General features: G+C 36.7%; 1 protein-coding gene across 8 annotated transcripts in view; it reads left to right on the top strand.

Annotated features, from left to right (window-relative positions):
- Positions 1-18,769, top strand: part of ZNF536 (zinc finger protein 536) — a 352,727-nt gene that overhangs the window by 57,134 nt on the left and 276,824 nt on the right. For 6 of the 8 annotated variants that reach the window (XM_074839495.1, XM_074839491.1, XM_074839492.1 and 3 more), the window contains one exon: positions 11,074-11,137. The exons of 1 other annotated variant lie outside the window; for it this stretch is intronic. The gene's annotated coding sequence lies outside the window, so the exon portion shown is untranslated. Of the gene's footprint in view, positions 1-824; positions 941-11,073; positions 11,138-18,769 lie in introns of those variants that run through there. One more of the 8 variants, XM_074839493.1, reaches the window with a different exon arrangement.

Below are 18,769 nucleotides of genomic sequence, written 5' to 3'. Positions count from 1 at the left end.
AAACTATTTAAATTGATAGTAATATTATGCACCACAAAATTAATTTTACATTGTATACAGTTTTTATTGTGACTTTATCTTGTTTCAGAAGTGTTTACTTTCTGATTTTGTGGATATTACTGACTGGATTACTTTTATTTTGGTTTTTACACAACAGTTATATTAGAAATTTGCTGTTTTATTCTTACCTTCTTAGTAAAAATCCTTTTATCACACAATGGGTAATTTATATCCATTACCAGCCCTTTCAATCCTTTTCAGTGGTGCTGTCAGTGCCTTTGGCACAGTAATGATTAATGTGATCTAATAATAGTGTGCCATTATATTACCTTAGTAAAACATGTACCAACATCCTATTCAGATCTACCAAATTCATAGCTTCCTATAATATTTTTGTTGAAAGACAGGATTACTATTTTTCAAAGCTGAATTTTTTTTTTTTGCCTTTAACATATTTAATGAAATTCACAATTCTTTGCCATGGTAATCTTTGTGCATGCATTTGGGCTTGATGGGTGAATTTTACATCATTCTGCATTATTATGATTTGTTAGGCAAATTGTTTGACACGTAAAGAGAGATATGCATTACATTGTTTTGTTTTGTTAAGGGTGCATTTTAAGCATTCAGTATCTTCTGATTATTCTGCTGTATCTATCATAGGGGGTATATTTAGATTGTAGTATGCAACAATAAGCATTTGGGCTAAAATGTGTCTGTCTTTTTCTGCATTCTAACCCAGATACTGTCACACAGTACAGAAGGCAAGCTCTATGCTCCTCTGCCCAGCAGTACCAGTTTTGGTTACAGTTGCTTTGCTGTGGTGCTCCCTCTTTGGCATTTCCTTGCTTTTTTGCCTGTAGGAACGTGCAGAATGGTGCCCAACTGTGAGCTGGAAACTGGGATCATGCAGTGCTATGTCTGTGGTTTTCAATCCAAGGTACATACATTCAAAAACCAAATTCATACATATCTACCGTGTACTTGAGGTTCAGCCAGATATAGCATTGCTTGACCCCAAACTCCAGTTGTAAGGTAATACCAGTTCACCCTAGAAGCAGAGAAACTATCCAGAGGACGCATTTTTGGTAACAAAAACTGTTGGTGCCTGTAAGAGTTGGAGTTGTATATGTACGACTGCCTTCCAGTCATTTCAGTTATGTACCTGATGCAGTATGGGAGTTTCCTGCTGCTGTTGCGCTGAGCACTGATTCCCCAGTCCCCTGCAACAGGAGGGACTTTAGTCATGGCACTCTTTCCAGTCCTGGGTTCATCTATTTAATAATTCTCCTAATCAGCATGGCTGAAGAATTTGGATAATACTGCATCTTTGCAAAGCATCTTAAATCTTCATCACCCAAAGATGTCATTATTGCAGTCAGGTAGTCACATACTTAACACTGTTGAAGTAAAATCAAAATGAAACAGCATGTCCACATTTTAACTCTACTTTGTGATGTTCTGTTAAATACATACTCTTACTGTTTCATCATATCACAATAAATAATGAATGAGAAAAATATTTTAATCTTGTCAATATTGGCAATGTCTAAAAACAAGGGAAGTGTGTGTATGCATTTATGTGGATTCCTTATTTGATTTAGGCTAAACGATACAGCTGTAACATGATTTGAAATATGCAATCAATGTAAACGAAGAAAAATATTTTGAATGCGGTGTGTAAACTGTGTGGTTCTTTAGACATATTTTTAGGAAAAGAAAAAAAGATTATGATTGTCATACCATATAACAATAATACTACTACTGCAAATATATGCAGCAGCTTTATTTTCTGCCACGGTAAAGACAACCTTAAGCCTTGGTCATTTAAATCAAAGATATTCTCACCTCTTCCACATAGCTGATTCTTCCTGACATAGTAAGAAACGAAGGGGGGGAAATAAAGCTTGAAATCTTGGTTTAACATTGTATTCAAAAGGTTTAAATAAAGTTCAAAAAGATGCTTCCCTATTTTTAGTAATAAATAATTGTTTACAAAACAGAGAAACCTTTAAAGAACTCTCCAAAATCAGTTTACTAATGGAGATATAATTTGTTAAAGCCCTAACAGAGCTGTACCCATCTTGCGTTAGAGATGTCTTAAGTTGCACTGTAAGTCACTGGAGTGTCTGTTGTGCAGATTGCATTATATCTTACTGCTTTATTACTCATGGATCCCACAGTTGTACTAGTCAAGAATAAAAGATGGTGGCTTCCTTTTTTTGGCTAAGAATAGAATGATCAGTGAAATGTTTCTCCCTCGTCTCTTTACATGCAACTTAAAATAGATATAGTAGACTGCAGAAGACTTTTCCGTAGTCAGAAGCATTTTCAGGGCCTCACTGGCTATTTCTTATGTTGTTCCTTTCAGTGGGAGATTATTACATGAAGTGCACGAGGCACCAGGTTCCTTAAGGTAGTTTTATGGCTGTTTCTTTGGAAAAGTAGGATTGGAAGTTGGTGAATTGGCCAGTGAAGGATTATTTCAACTGCACATCTTTCCATCTTCATTCTGATGGGCTACAGGCTATTATGTGTCATCTCTGGGGGTATGGCTGGTTAGAAGAGAGGATCCTGATGCAGCTGCATAAGCTGTTAAACAGCAGCATTACAGTTCACTGCCCTTGTTTAGGTTCCTATTCATATTACTGTACTGTGATCCTTAACACACTTGGGTAGGTTAGGAAGTGGCTTCTTTTGTGTGACTGAAAGAAAGGTCTCCTAGTAAGCAGAGGGAGAAAAATGAAATAAAATAAAAAAGTCTTGGCCTAATTCTTGGAAGATAGAACAGCACAAGAGGAAAGTATTTTTGGCTTTTAAGGCTAATTTTATCTCTTGTGAGGCCATCAGGTCAATGAGTAGATGGGCGACTGGTAATTCTTGGGTTATATTACTAGCCACTGAATTTCTTTGTGACTTTAGTAATGAAACATAAATGTTCTCTCTGTTCCCCAGTGGGCATAATACCATTTACCTGTCTCAAAAATGCTTTGTAATTTAATTAACACTTGGAGTGCTCTTTGAGATCCTTAGATAAAAGCAGGCAAAATGAGTCAATTGTTACAGAAATCCCAATTTATCCCCATTTAAAAAAAATTACACTTTGTCTTGACTTTTTCAAACCTCAAATAATGTTTGATAGGAGTTTTGGGCTTTGTTCTTACTGGTCCTTAGAGTCACTCATTCTTAGTGATTTGCATAGGTGCAGTGTAGGTATTACTTTTTTGTTCAACAGAGTATTTTGTTGGATCATAAATTACCAGTCCCTGTGCTGGGAATCTGTTTCTGAGAGAAGCATACATTTTCAGAGGAGAATTTGAGTTGGTCTAGAAAAGTTGTGCATTATTCTTCAACATATAATATTTATTGGTTTAGGGGAAAGATTTCTTAATTTTTAGTTGTGCATGGACAACGTAATAACTCGGTCTTTGTTTCATCAAGTATGCCAGTATCTTGCTAATAAATTACACAAGACTGTACTATTTTAACTACAGCTATTCAACAGTCATGTATAATTACCACATCCTGTCATGGGCAGATCACTGACCAATGACCAAACCAAGTATTTCCTTTGTATAGACAATCCCTGTCTGTAAGTACGCACCAATCTACCTTTGGACTGATTCAAATATATAACTGTATATACAGTTCTGTTTGAATATATACTTTGTAAGCCAGCTGATATGTGCAGTTAAGAAGTTGATTTTTTGCATTCTCCTCTGACCTCCAATAAAGAACTTTTCAGTAAGATGAGGAGGAACGCTTGCAGCAAGCAAGCTGCAACTTCAACTCATCCATGCTTTCCATCTTGTTTTGGAAACAGCCAGATCTCTCTAAAATCATAAAACTCACCTTTTTGTTCCTGGGTTACTAATTCATTCTCACACTTTTTCTGTAGCATCTCCATGCATTCACGTGGGGTTTGCTGCCTACCACTCAACTTTCTTTTCAGAGACTATGGAAACAGCACACACCTACCTGGATACAGCTGCTCTCAAAGTAAGGTTCTTGGCAAAAAGTCTATGTTCGCACATTTTCCCCCTTTTAAACTACTTTCTGCCACTATCTTATTTTAGCTACTCAAAAGGAGTTTAAACACTCTTTTAGATAAGCAGATAATCTCAACAAGCATCTTACAGCTAGCAAAAATGTTGCACACCTGTTTGTACACAGCCTTGATGAAATATCTCAAAGTTATGCTAAGCAAGTATGCCATTCCCTTCTGGTATTAAAAATGCCATTATCTTGAAGTTTGAAGTTGTGCTATTTCTGTAATAGCACATAATAGCACCTACAAGGGAGTTTATATCTTTCTTATTCTTCCCTTCATCTCCTTCAGCAGTTGTTTCAGCAGAACCCTTTTGGTCTTGCTTTGATAATTTAAATAGTCAGTCTGATGCAGTTGTGACTGAAACTGAGGGCTGTCTTTCAGCTTTCATGGAAATCTGGGAAGGCCAGAATAGCTCAAGTGATCTACCAGTGCTTTTCAAATATTTTAGAGTAACACATACTCCATTTAACAGAAATTGTTAATATTTTTTCTGACTCTACATCTGACTTTCTTTCCTCCTCTATAAATTTTACTTTTACTACATCTTATTTTTTACCATATTGTATCACAAAAGATTTGGAGGAAAGGTGGAGTGGGAGATGTCTATGAAGTTCATACTTTTGCACAGCTGTAGTGACAGGTAACAGTGCTGAGAAGTAGTACAAATGTGCAGTAGCAATGTGGACATCTGTACATGTGTAAAAGACTTCCTGAGAGTAGCTTGCTTTGAGAACAGGTGAAAGTGTGCAACTGTAATGCTCAGTCAAAAAGCAGTAAGCTTCTCTCCCTTTCTCCCTCATGCTCTTCCTCTGGAATATTACATTTTTACTGAAAGTGCGGTTGCATAAAAATAAAACACATCTTAACTCTCTTAATAGTGATCTCAAGTGTTGCTTTGAATGGACATTGTCCTGTGAGCAAAACACTGGAGGAAAATTCTTATGTTCCTTTTCTTTCCTGTGGGTAACTACACATTGCATAGCTGACCAAATATGCCAAGACTATGGAAAAAGAGAAAATGGCAAGATGACTGTTTCCCAAAAACAGTAAACACACATTGCAGCCTGGCTTCTTATTTGAGAATGCAAGATTTTACTTTTTGAATAACTACTGTATTTTAACAATAGGCATCAAGTGGTTGCTATGTGATACACAACAGTGTTTTTCATGAACTTTTGGCTGCTGAATAAGCCCAGCAAATATGGGTTCTTACCCTTTTAGTTTTCTGGGTCAATTCATTTTGCACAAAGGAGAGAATGATAATTTGAGTTGTAGGCAGAGAATGTTTTCTTCACATGGTAGGAAAGATGAAAGCTGTTTTTATTTGATTTCTTTTTAAATTAAAAATTATAATTCTTTATAGAGTTACAAATAATTATCTTATTACTAAAGGCATCCTGTAAGCTTGTTACAGAGTCTTTCTCTGTAAAATAGTTGCTGATTGTCACTGGAAACTAAAAGTGGGGGAGAAGGAGGGGAAACATAGAAATATAAATATATGTGTAATGTATAGGTGTGGAAATCTTTTTTTTTTTAAATATGATTTGATTGCTCCAAAAGTAAAGACCTAGGAAAATGCTTTTTGTTTGTTAGGTGATGCTGGCCGATTACAGACCATATAAAGGTGTTTTCTGAACTGCTGTTCTCCTCTCTAAATGCTCATCCCTTTCCTGCTTATGGGTCAGAGAAGACAGTGTCTATCAGATTTAGTTGGCTTCCTGATGGGAGACCACATTGAGGATGCTTTTATGTTCTTATCTCCTGTTCTTCTGTTGCTGGAATCCCATGGAGCAGGATTTCTGAAAACTGTGGATTTAAAATCTGTGTGAGAGCAGGGGCTAGCACTGGATAATGCAGGGTAGGGCCAAGTGAGGTGGCAGAAGAGCAGGCAGATGTCAACAGCTGGTGGAACACCACTCTGATGCATATGGTTAATGGCAGCTTACATGGGGGGAGAAGGAGGACTCCAGACATAGAGATGAAGGAGGGGGTTTGGGACAGGTGGAGGAAGGGCGTTCAAGTTATGCAAGGGAAGGAAGAGAAATGATCTCTGGCTGTGCAAACGTATATGAGAACATGTAACTGTGTCTCTAAGTTTCTCAGTGCTAAAGATCTCATTCAATTTTAATTAATTTCTGGAATAAAGATACTCACAGGGGCTTATTCAGGAAGGCTTTGGGGCAGGAAGAAGGGTGCTTGGTTGGGAGGAGAGTGAAAGTTGGAAGAGTGCTGTTGATCTCTCCTCAACATTGTATTGAAAGATGAGTTTTGGGCAGGGTGAGCAAGGAGATCTAGGTTAAGGATTCAAGGGCCACTGAGATAGGATGGGCGGAGGATTATTATGCTTTTTTGCTAGGCGTTTCTAAGCCAAGACTTATCCTGTATCAGATATGTAGGAGCTCTTGTTTAGTCTTGGCCAAATTAGCAGAGAACATCATCTATGTGGCAAATTCAAACAAGGCTTTGGAGGGTGGGTGGATGAACCATTGATGTACTGCTTGCCACTGTTGGTGTTATACTGGATTTGGTTACTTCAAGGGAAGTACAGTTGTAATTACTCTTCCTTTTTCTGGATGTGTATGACAGCAGGCATCAGTGCTCATCCATATACTGAAGTGCCACAATGAGACATGTTTTAAAATGAGGAAGATGTACAAATTTAACCCAAGTATTCTGGTTGTTCGCTCTTTAAGGCTCTTTTCTTAACCCCTCACTGCTGCCAAAACACAGCTCTAGAGCAAGCTCCATAAAGGCTCAATTTCATGCAGTCTTTCCTCTAATCTGGACATCACTGAATTGTCAGTGGCTGTAGTCCTTCATTTATGTAATTTACATAATTCCATTAGATTGAATAAATTTACACTAATTTGTACCAAGTATTTCTGCTGAGATGACTTGTGTTGGTTGTTATTGACTTGTTTTTTCTTGGACATAGTCAAGCTATTTCTGTGTATAGTTGTTGTGGCAAAGATTACATATCTTTACCAGCCAGCAAAGTGTGAGTGTTTCACCCTTCTTAAAGAATGTCCTTACAAAGAAGAATGAAGGAAGTTACAGTATATCGCAGATCACTATGTCCTGACAGTCTTCAGAAAATTCTCTGTGTCTCTCGCTGTTTCCCCAGTTGCCCTTCAAAAAGAGGCAGTAGGTGCTTTTAAGAGGTTAGGTTCATTCCAAATTCAGTTTTGAGGGACATTCGCTTTGATACCGGGCACTGTAAAACATACACCACCATGCCCCACCCCCCTCCACTCCTATGGTAATAGGGATTGCTTGCTCAAATAGAAAGAAAAATTCTTTCATGGATGACATTTGTATTTTATTTTTTTCTTAGACCATGTAAAGCATTTATCATTGGGATAATTTTCCCTCTCAAAGTCATATCAGACACAAAGCTGTCTTCAGGGCTATTTCTTCTAGTTCACTGGACAGCTGTTCTGCCTGAAAAGAAAGAAAAGATCATATATCAATCAAAGACTTCAGGAAAATCCTTATGTTCTTTAACTAATAGGAAAATCCTAACTGTGAGTTCTTGATCTTCTGACTTCTGCTTTTTCAGTTTGGAGAACTGCATTGATATATTTTGCAAGAGTATCTGTTGTTTTTTTTTTTTTTAATGTTTCTTTTGTGTGTCCTCTTGATGCTTGGAGGGTGTTACAAACTCATCTTCACTGGTGACAGCCACATCATAAGCAAACAGTTTTCTTACCCCTGTGATTTGATTGATCCTCTTCTGAATGTCACTATGGGCAGAAATTAGTGCTACTTGGCAGAAGCAAGGTTCTCATCTTTGCTCTGCTGGTGCTGAAGCAGTGATTTCTAGTGGAAAAAGACTAAGGGGCTGAAGGAAGTGCCCAAGCTGCAGCCTTCTTAACCGGTACAGATGTCTGTATTTACTCATCATTCTGCATTTCTGTAACTCCATTACACTGAAATAACTAACAGGTAATACATTCCTTTTTTGTTAATTAATTTATTATTAATTATGCATTTACCCTAGTCTGTGATGCTAATTTAAAGAAGATTCAAAGTACATTAAAAATTCTTTGTGTTTAAAAAATATATTCAGAATACTTGATACAGTTTAAGTGATGTGTATATACAGTAACAGAATTGAATTTAGCATGTGTCCTTTCTTCTCTGAGTGTGGGGTCAGACACATAAGTGAACTTGGATGCTACCATTTTAGCCTAGCAGTGATTACCTTCCAGAATGGAAACCATGTCCCTGCTGCAGGGTTTTCTGGCCTCGTTACGGCACATGTTGAGTGTTAGACCATGTTTGCACAGCGCAGAGCAGCCCTGTGCAGGTAGACTGGAACCAGACTGAAGACTGACTTGGAAACACAGTAGCCCAAGGGAAGTATTAAGCTAACTTGGACATTTTTTCACAAGGGGAAAAATGCAGACTGAACTCCAAGAAGATTTTTGTATCCACCTGTTAGTGCTCTTCAAAGCCATCATTAGCAGTTGTTACATGTTCATGCTATGTTAGTGTTTGATGGTATCTTCAGCCTCCAGTCAATGCTATGTGGGGATCAGCAGTATACAGATACACAGTGTTTTGATGTGTTTTGCTGAAGGAGACCCTCTGTTCTCTAATCTGGCAGACCTTGCTTTTGGTAAGGCTTTGCAAGGGCTGACTGGCCTGGATTACTTTCTGTAGGATTGCAAGCAGAATTAAGGCATGATGCAGCTAATTATGCAGTGAAAAAGAGGTATGAGAAAGGAAAGATGTGCCAGCATAATTGCAGTAAATTCTTGTATTTACATATACTTAAAGTTGTCCTGATCCAAAATTTCCTGAAGCAAATGAATTTATTGATTTTTAGCAGATCTTGGATCATACCGCTTGCCATACTGGATCAGAATATTGGGCCATCAAGTGCCATTGATTATGACCAGGAGCAGAAGATTTAGAGGAAGAGGCAAGAAACCTGTGATCAGTCATTTTAGAATACGCTCTCCTTAAGGATGTTGTAATTATAAGCAGGACACATGGCCAGTGTGTACAGCGTGATAGTTCCAAACGAAGAGAAAACAATGGCAATAATTTAATTCTCTTTTGCTTTGAAATAAAAAAAGATCAGTTTTATTTAATCAATAGACTCTAGGGTTTGATGTATGGATGGAAACTTACAATCAGTGGAATAATATTTCTGGTTAAGCACTTCTCATCAGGAACTTGTTTGACCTGTGAGCTGCTTCATTTTTTAAACTTAGATGTCTCTATAATAGAACTTGTAAAGATTGTTGCAGTGTCAGCATGGGGAGTGTGTGTGTTTTAATACGGATGCATCTTGTAGGAAAGGAGATAAACCTTTTTCTTTGTACACAGACACATACATGATTTATCAAACATATTGTATTACTCTGTCTTTACAGTAAAACATACAGTGGATGTGAATTACTCTATCTGTGTAGGATTAGAAACTCTGATGTTCTGTCTTGTATTCAAGAAGAGGATTACTCTGCAGATAATGTGCAGATAATTTACTTTTAGTGAGGCATTGCAGCTTAAGGACAGCAAAATCAACTTTCTTGAGGTAAAAGGAATAGGAATTGGTATGAAACAATATAGCATAGTTGACCACTCGGGAATTTCAGATGACATCAGAAATGTATATTTATTGAACAGACATTTTCCCCGTCATCCTAAATTTTTTTAAAAAAATAAAAATAATCTGTTGTAAGTGCTGAGTACCTTGAAATTCACCAATTTTATTGCATGTATGATTGGCAGCATTAAATGCCAACAGCTCATTTAAATATGAAACATCTGTACATTATTATTTAGGGATTTTTTCATCTGTTGATTTTAGAAATGAGGATTTTATGAGTGTTTGCGTGCATAGCTGTGTATTACTTATACACAAAAGCGGTCTGTAATGAGACAGTAGTCCTAAAATATACTGTATATGGTTTTGTGATTAAGGTAGGAAATGCACAGCATATGAAGAAATACAATATGCATTACATTTGATTTTAGGTGTGGCAGGAGCAATTATGATTTCATAACAGTGGGAGTAACATGACAGTTCAAAAGCACAGTGAGAAGATTATGGTTTTTTATACACAGCAATGTAAATTCTTAAAATAACAATGTAATTTTTACATTTCTCACTGGATATCAGGATAATCCAATTTAGAACAATTTATTCTCAACAGGTATGGTAAAAATAGATGTATCGTTCTGAAGCGTGGTATAATACATTAATTTGTATGAGTGAGTTATGAAGATGTACAACTCAGGACCTAGGATAAACATCATATTCCTTAATTAATCCATTACGCTATGGCACATATGTGCTGCTTTTATTACCCTAAAATGAAAAATGGGGGGGGGGGAATTGCTTTTTTTTCTGTATTAGAAAACCTTTCTTCTAAAATCATAAAAATGTAAAATCTAATGCACCAAACACTATTAATGAGTTAGACATCTAAATTCCTTGAAGACTTGTAAGATAAAGAGCCATCATCTTCTGTGTAATCACAGTCAAATACATTCTTTAGCTCAAACGTTTTAAAGCTTATGGATGCAGTTCCTACGTGTTTAAATGAAGCAAGACCACTTAAATTCCAGCTAAAGAATGCAGGTGAATCTGTGATTGAGCAACAGTATAGGAACAGTACTGGAAAATGAGTGAAGACAAAATACTTGCCCCTTTGATTCCTCAAAATGCAGTATTATAGGTGCATATAGTTTCTGAAGCCACCCATACAGATCTACAATGAACCTTTTTCTCTTATGGGTGGTGTTACAGCTTTCAGCCAAGATCTTGTCTTCTGTCCCATCATAGATCCCTAGCAAGTACAGTATATTTGTTTAAAGGATAGGAAACTCTTAATTTCTAGAGGAAGGATGTCAAAATGTCCACTTCTGCTTGACTCCACTAGCCTGATCTTAGGAAGTTGTTCCCTTTGGCTCTGAGTGTGGGTGGGTGTCACATTTTAACCGCAGAGTTTTATTTACACATGGGGATGAATATTCATCTTGTAATTACAAATATTTTGTATTTACAGTAAAGGATCTACAAGAGCTTTCATCATCCATTGATTAAACCTCGCCACACTCCAGCCAGCCTAGGTAAGTTTTACTAGCCCTGCAGGTCAGAGTAACTGCAGTTTGGGAAGGTGGGGTGATTTTCTTAACATCTGTCACTGGCAGAGCTGTCCGGGGCAGACCTTGGAACATACGCCAGATCTCCCTCATTTTCTGGTCTGTGACTTCTCCTCAACGACAATGTATCTGTTTGATTATCTAATACTGGAACCGTTTTTCCAAAACGTGGTATTTCATCTCGTATTTATGTACTAGAGCTGGGTGCTGAAACAATTACTTGCAGCTTGCCTACTAAACTGTATCAGAATTTCCTAATATCAAACCTGTAAGTTTATGAATGTGTGTTTTGTGTGCCCAAGAGCAAATGATCTTTAAGATATCTATGTGAATACATTTTAATGTGATTTTACAATGTTAGGCTATCTGTCACTTCTAAAATCTGATACTAATAGAATTTAGTATTTGTCACTTTACATTAAAATAAGAATAGACAACATAAACCAAAATGCTATTAATGAAAAAATCAAATTAGATATTATTGTGTATTGAAGACATTAAATTTGAAATAAATTAGCACAACACAAAGAAATATGTTTTTCTGCTATCTCAGCATTAGAAGAATAGCACTGCTTTTCTCCATATGTCTGTGTCACCAGGTTGTTATTTCTTTTGTTTAGTCATATAATAGAATGTGTTGAGACATATTATCCTCAACTTGTGTAACAGCCTACAAATACTGATTGCAGTTTGAGCTTGTTATGGAAAAGTATTGCCCTGTGGATTGAGAAAATGACCAACAGCGGACTATAATCTATGAAGCTGAGAGTAAAATTGCCAACTAGAGGTCATTTTTCAAACCAAGGGGCAATAGTTTTCTACTATAAACTGAATATTACAGTCAGTATATGTTTTATTAAACCATTTCAGAAACTTGGGAGCAGTTTCATTTAAACTTCTTGCTTGATGTGGCTCAGAGAACAGGCCCAGGGCAGCTCACAAAAGAGGCCTGGCATAGTCTCTATAATAAATATTCTGTATACTCAGTAATTATGAAGGCTTTAGGGCCTTAATGGTGAATGGCCATATCCTGCCACCATTCTGCATCCTTAGCAGCAATTGAAGTCATTAAGATTCATGTATAAAAATCAGTGCAGGCCGCTGTTTCTCACTGTAATAGTATGACAAAGTAGGGCCAAACTATATAGAAAAGCCAGTTATGGCTATTACAGCCTAAAAGATTAAAAGCAAAACGCCTTTTCTCTTCTCCATACCCTTTCATTGTTTGTCTTCCTATTGAAGTATGTAGACAATGGATCTCTTTATTGGCACTCATATGGGGGTGATTGCCTAGTACTTAGTCAATAAGAGGATTTCCACTCTGGAGTAACAGAAATAACAACAGTATCATGCATGGGCAAAGTGAAGCCTTTATCCTCCTCCTTTAACACACCTTGCATATCCATAAAGAGTTCTGTCATGCTGTGCCTGGGGAACAGAGGTGCTTTATGTAACCATTGCTCTGAGTGACTTTTACTGTTAGTAGTCCATACAAAATCCTTGGTGGATTTCAGGTTTTAGAAAGAGTGATAGGGAGTTCTAGCCTCTCTGCAAAACAGGGGGTGAAGAAAAATGAGAAAACACCATAGTGGTTTGGGCAGAAGGGAACCAAATAAAATCTTTCACCTTTTCCTTGAGAATCTCTGATGAAAGTGTTTTGTTTAGAGCTCCTTATGGGACTTCTTAGCTTCTTCTGCAAGGTTTGATGTCAGCTTGTCTACCTTGCAGCATTTCTAATTTTATGGTTTGGGGCAAAGCTCACAGTCTGATCCTGGTTTTGGAGCATAAGCATGTCTCAGTCCAATGCTACTATGTTGTTAACAGTTGCAAGTTCACTTGTCACAATTACGCACACAAATTGTGCATTCACATAACCATAATTAGAAATTTCTATCTGCACTTGCCAGATTAATGCATAATTACAGCTGTAGCACGGGCAATTTAGGTGCAGAATTTGGTTTTGCACTTTGAGTTTTTAAAAACCAGAACTTACATCCATGTCTGTGTATATATTATACAGACACTGATATAATTTTCTAATGGTCATAATTTTAAAGGTCTACACAGAACTTCATCACCTCGCTAGGGGTGATGGATTAGAACAATAAAAATTGGAGGAGCAAAAAACCTGTTATACATCTAGTCCATCTTCTTGACATTACAGGATTGTTCCCTACAGGGTATTTGCTAATACTTGTCCAGAGCAGGTTTAAATGTCCCAAGCAGTGAAGTTTCCACTAAAGTTTCACAGATATAATTCAAAGGATGTTTTTCTGACACTTTATCTTAAATTGATCAGTTTACCCTGTTATGTTGGTCATAACTTCAGGGACCTGTCCTGTGTGTATCTCCTTGGTGCTTCTAAATATTTACAGAAAGTCACCATAAATTTCTTTGGTATTGACCGTGCCCTTTTCTCTCATCCTCTACCTAACACTGTGAGTTTTTTTCCCTCAGATCTCTCTTGTAGATAAAAAAAGACTGGGCCAAATAAAGATGATACTATTAATTTAGTGTTGCCTATATTGCATAATATATACACACTCTCTCTATATGATTATGTATCTAGTCTGTGTTCATTTCTAGGAGAATGTTGTTTAGAGGTCTGTCTGATTGTATTGGACATTGTACAAACGTATAATTAATCTCATTTTTAGCAATGTTTAGCTCCAAGCTGAGGGTGTAGAAATATAGGGTTATTAGTTTCTAGAACATTTTTATTATGCACTTTCTATTTTGATTGACAACTATTAGTATTTTAAGATGACAGAACTAAAACTTATGCTGCCAGATAGCATCAAATATAATGTATGCTAAGTAAACATAAGCATGTTAGCAGGATAATATTTACTGTATAGTTACACAGCAATGTGGTAAGAGACTGGAGAGATAATTATTCTTCAGGAAGGATATTTGATATTTACGCTGTTTAGAAATATGAACGTAGGACTGAACTTTCACCCTGTTTCCTCAGGGTAGCATGCAGGTTTATCATCTATCCTGGATGGGTTGTTCTCGAAAGCTACCATTCTTCATTTTCTTCCTTTCTCTCAAATTGCCTGTGTAGGGGAGGAGTACGAGAAGATCTTTCTGAGATGAATTTTATAACTCTCTTGCTTTACCATTTGATGGTTTGCCTTACAGCTCCAGCTGAAATTTGTATTGAACCCTTCATATTCAGTCTTTTCCCACAGAGCTTCACTGTCCAAGTAGATGAAAATCTGGAGGGGTGAGAGGCGCAGTCAGCAGAAGTGCTGTGCAGTAGGAGATTCATGAGGAGAAGGATGGAGTCACTGTGACCAAGTCAGGTTGCAGTTTCTAATTTGGCAAAAAATCAATAATAATTTTAACTGAGTAAATAATAATTTTGTCTCCAGAACAAAAACAATAGTTACTATGAAGTATGTGCAAATTTCCCATGTATTTCTAGTGAATATTTAATACAAAGCAATTAGAGGCAGGGCAAGAATTATATAGCTTTTAAAAACTGACGGATAAAGAGTCTCCTGTTTTCATGACATATTTCACCCACCTAAAATTACTTATGGAATTCAAGTTAAAAGGAAGAATCTGGAATGTTCAGAACCTGTTTCAGAAGGTTGTGCTTCAGGTCAGTGTGCATTGACTTTAGTATGGGACAGTAGAGGTGTCTTCTGAAAAAACACATAAACAATACAAACTAAGTTAATGAAGATATGAATTCTTGTGCTGTGTGAACAAGTAAATGGAAAGATAAAATTGGCATTAATCAAAAAGTAGGAAGACTGAGCTCTTTTTTAAAAAATAGTTTCAGCTCTCATCCTTCTCAGCAAAAAAGTATTTGGCTTAATGTTGCAAAAAGTTTGTCAGGCACAGGATATATATAAGGCAGAAGTACCTGGTTTAGCTTGTGTAGTGAAAGGAATAAAGATGTGTTAATCTGGTGTTCTGCTTGTGCTAATTTTTCGTAATTTAGACCTAGCTTGACTATTTTAACGAACCATGCGTACCTATCTTTAGTGGAAGAAATTATAAGAAGCAACTCTTCAAATAATTTTCAATTCAGGGTTTTTTAAACACGTGACCAAGAATTACTGCTTGTGTCCTTTGCACAGCATCAACATAAGTAGCTGTAAAATCACAAGATAATATCACTAGGCAGTTGGTTTTGGCAAACTTGGGTTAACTGGAGAAGAGAATAATCAGTGGGATTGATGTATTTCACCATTATTTACTCTCTTGGGTAAATGACTTTTTCCAGTCATTGAGACAAAAACTATCCCAAGTGTGGGGTGTTTTTATTTTTCTCTGAGCATGCCTTTACATACAATTCCTGACTTGTAATGGGACTGTTAGGCAGCACTTTTAAACAGTTGCACTTTCTAGCTGCAATTAGAATGTCTTTAAACACAAAATTATATTAAAAATAAAACCTGATCACATAGCATTTATTATGAACTGTCTGGTCAAGTTCAGCATTCATTCCTTATATAGTACATCATACTTTATTGTTGGAAAATTCTCTTTTGGATTATAACCTCCTCTCTTAAGTGTAAGTGGTTGACTGCTGCAGCATTTATTCAGTGCACCTTTTGCATTTGCTTCAGCTTTTCAATCCTTGAAAGTGGTTTTCCTGTTGACTTGTGCTTGGCATCAGGCTGATGCCATTAAAAAAAATACCAGTCTTAAAATGCTTATTATGAATCTTGATTGGTGAGAGCACTGAAGGTGCTTGTGGAAGTACAATTTGTGAATAGTAGTTCTTGTCGATCAAGATGATGTGCCATTGTGTCTGACATACTTGTAAATTGTTATCAATCCTGTTACCAGTTTATGTCTAATCCCTTCTTGTCCATCTGAGATGCTCATGGTTCATCTCTTTGGGGCATTAATATTCACATTTCAGAATGATACATCTAATGACCGGTCTCACTTTGAGAGAACAGTGCCACGTTATGATGGAACGAAGTGTCATGATGTCTTAGGTAAATAAGCCAATCAGCATGGGAAGAGAAAAAAACTTCATCTGTCAGGAAAGAAAATGGAGAGGAAAAGCTGTGGTACATGATTGCTATTGAAAATGAAGGCACCACCCAGTAAAGTGTAAATGAAGAAATGTGCCATCTGCATCACATTTATAGTTAGAGTGAGAGTGGTTATACGGGGGTTGGGATTGTATTAAACACCTTTCAGGTAACCTTTGTGGATTTTGCAGCCACGGTTCCTGTAAACTCCTTTAGTGTGGTCCAGTAGACTGCCCAGTGCAATGCCCAGTGCAAATCGTAATGCTTTGTTCTGAGACTCAGAAAGAATTGCGTCAGATGTTACTCAAAAGGACCTCAACTACAGTCTTAGATCATCAGGGTCAGGATTTCAATGCCAGTACTGTTTCCACTTGAGCATCTTCTTTGTCTCCTGTAACTTAAATTCTATTCTCAAATGCTTGCTTAAGGATGGCATTGATATTCGATGGGAGCTGCAAATGCATCAGAGATCAGATGGAAAATATGTATATAATGTATCTGTGTATTGTATGTGGCAGCTAGGCATAGTAATGGAGTAATGCTTTAATATATACAGTATCTTTATTATACAGTCAAGTGGAAAAAAGTGGATGTTTCTATTTATCAGTTGGTGGTTTTTTTTTTTTGTCTTGGGTGTTTCTGTCTTTGACTGATACAAATATTTTGGAATCTAAACATATCTCCACAATACTGTTGTGTCTTTGTTCTGGATTTCTTTCATCTTAACTTATCAACACAGTATATGAGCCATTTTATCCTACAGTGTGATCATCATCCTAGTGTGTATTTGCTCATTAATGTCAGGCTAAGATCTAAAGAAATACGAAAGTAGGAGTGAATTTTTTTTTTTGGTTTGTACTAATTTTTTTATACTAATAATGATGGGAATAGAAAAACTACAGCACTGTGGCTTTGGGGGGAAAATAAAAGTATACACATTTTCCCACAAGTGTGCTGTACTGCTTCCAGTCTTGGTTTGGCTTAAATATTAGTTCTCAAACATGACCTTAAAACAAAAACTTTGACCAAGTCTCTCTTCATAGTGGGGAATAATTATTTTGGTATTTACTGAAATAATTGAAATATTTCAATGAAATACCCCTTAAAAACAAATGTATATGAATGCACATTCTAATCTTTGTATTTTTTCACTGAATGGATTTCTTTTTTCACTCATGTCCATTGCATAAATTCCTGAACAGTTGGTAAGGTCTGTTTTTTATATACCTGATACCCATAGTGAAGAAGCTTTGAAAAGAGAAAGTACCAATGTAAAACTGTAAGACCTAATAATTTTTTTTAATCTGTTTTTGCTTGCTAATAGGACATGCATTTGTTAAACAAGCCCCCCCCCCCCTTTTTTTTTTTCTTTTCACAAAGTTACCCTAGCAGTATTTCAAGACAGTTTTTGTCTTTTTTAGAAAACATAGAAAATCAAAAAACAACTTTATGGTTTTCAACTAAAAACAAATTTTCCTTGAAGGGTGCAGACAGAAGAAGGGAAGAGGGATGTGTGAGTGGGTCAGGGAGACCACACTTTACACAATCGGATTTGGATGTTTTGTCTAAATTAAGGTGTTGAGAATTCTCACAGTTGAAGCCCACGCCTCCCCACTAACTAAACAGGAACAGAACTGTACTAATCTTGGTCATATGCGGAAAAAAATGTCCGAGTAGCAGCACACGATGAGTGATTTGGGGAGCATTAAGAGACGAGTGAGGCTAACCCACAGTAGGTCCCATGGGGAGCGACAGGGAACTGATCCTTCTGCTGAGAACAAGGGTCAGAGGATGTTTCCCAGTCAAACAAAACCCTGAAGCACGAGGGGAACCTGATGTGTGCAGGTTGTTTCAGGGAGATCAGTTGCATTGTGAAGGTGTTCGATGGACCAGTCTTGTTCAGAGCTGCTTTTTCTTTTTTTTTTTTTTTTTTTTCCCCCCTTCTTCAGCTTAATCCAGGCATTTACACTGCTTATTTTTATTCCTCAAAATTGTTCTTTCCTTTTGTGGGACAAACCACCTACAAACTCACAATAAAGAATAGTTAAGAATATAATTTATCTTGCACATTTTTTAATTTGATTGACATGATTTCTATCATATATTTTCTGAAGTATTCAGCTGAAACTGCAAATGTTTTGATGGAGTTGAAATGCCTAGTTTACATTCGATGCTTTTTAGATCATCGTGTTATATTGTAATACAGCATATTAAAACATAAATGACAGAACTTAAGGATAGTGTTTTGACTTTTCCAAGGTAAACGTTTCTGTATTGCAATGTCAGTTTTGGCCTGTTTTGGGTCGGAATCAAATTTTCTGCTGAAAGTTTCATTTTTAAGAGATCTACCTATGTTAATGAGTTTAGCAGCTATGACTCTTTCATTTCAGTCCTTCCTGAGAATCATCATGTCTGCCTCTACTTGTTGCTTTTTATTATTTTTAAGAGCTGTCAGTTTTCAGTCCTTGTCAGACTCTTTCCCCAATAGCAGGAGGAACAGAGGTCTTGTTTCTTTTTTCTGCATTCAGAATATGAGACACAAAGAAGCCCACAGTCTAGTTACTGAGCTAGGTTTATTGCAGTAAGTTGGCATGGT

This window comes from Strix aluco, chromosome 14, assembly GCF_031877795.1.
Source record: "Strix aluco isolate bStrAlu1 chromosome 14, bStrAlu1.hap1, whole genome shotgun sequence".
Classification (NCBI taxonomy): domain Eukaryota; kingdom Metazoa; phylum Chordata; class Aves; order Strigiformes; family Strigidae; genus Strix; species Strix aluco.
Note: the sequence above shows the minus strand (reverse complement) of the source record. Positions and strands in the feature narration are given on the sequence as shown.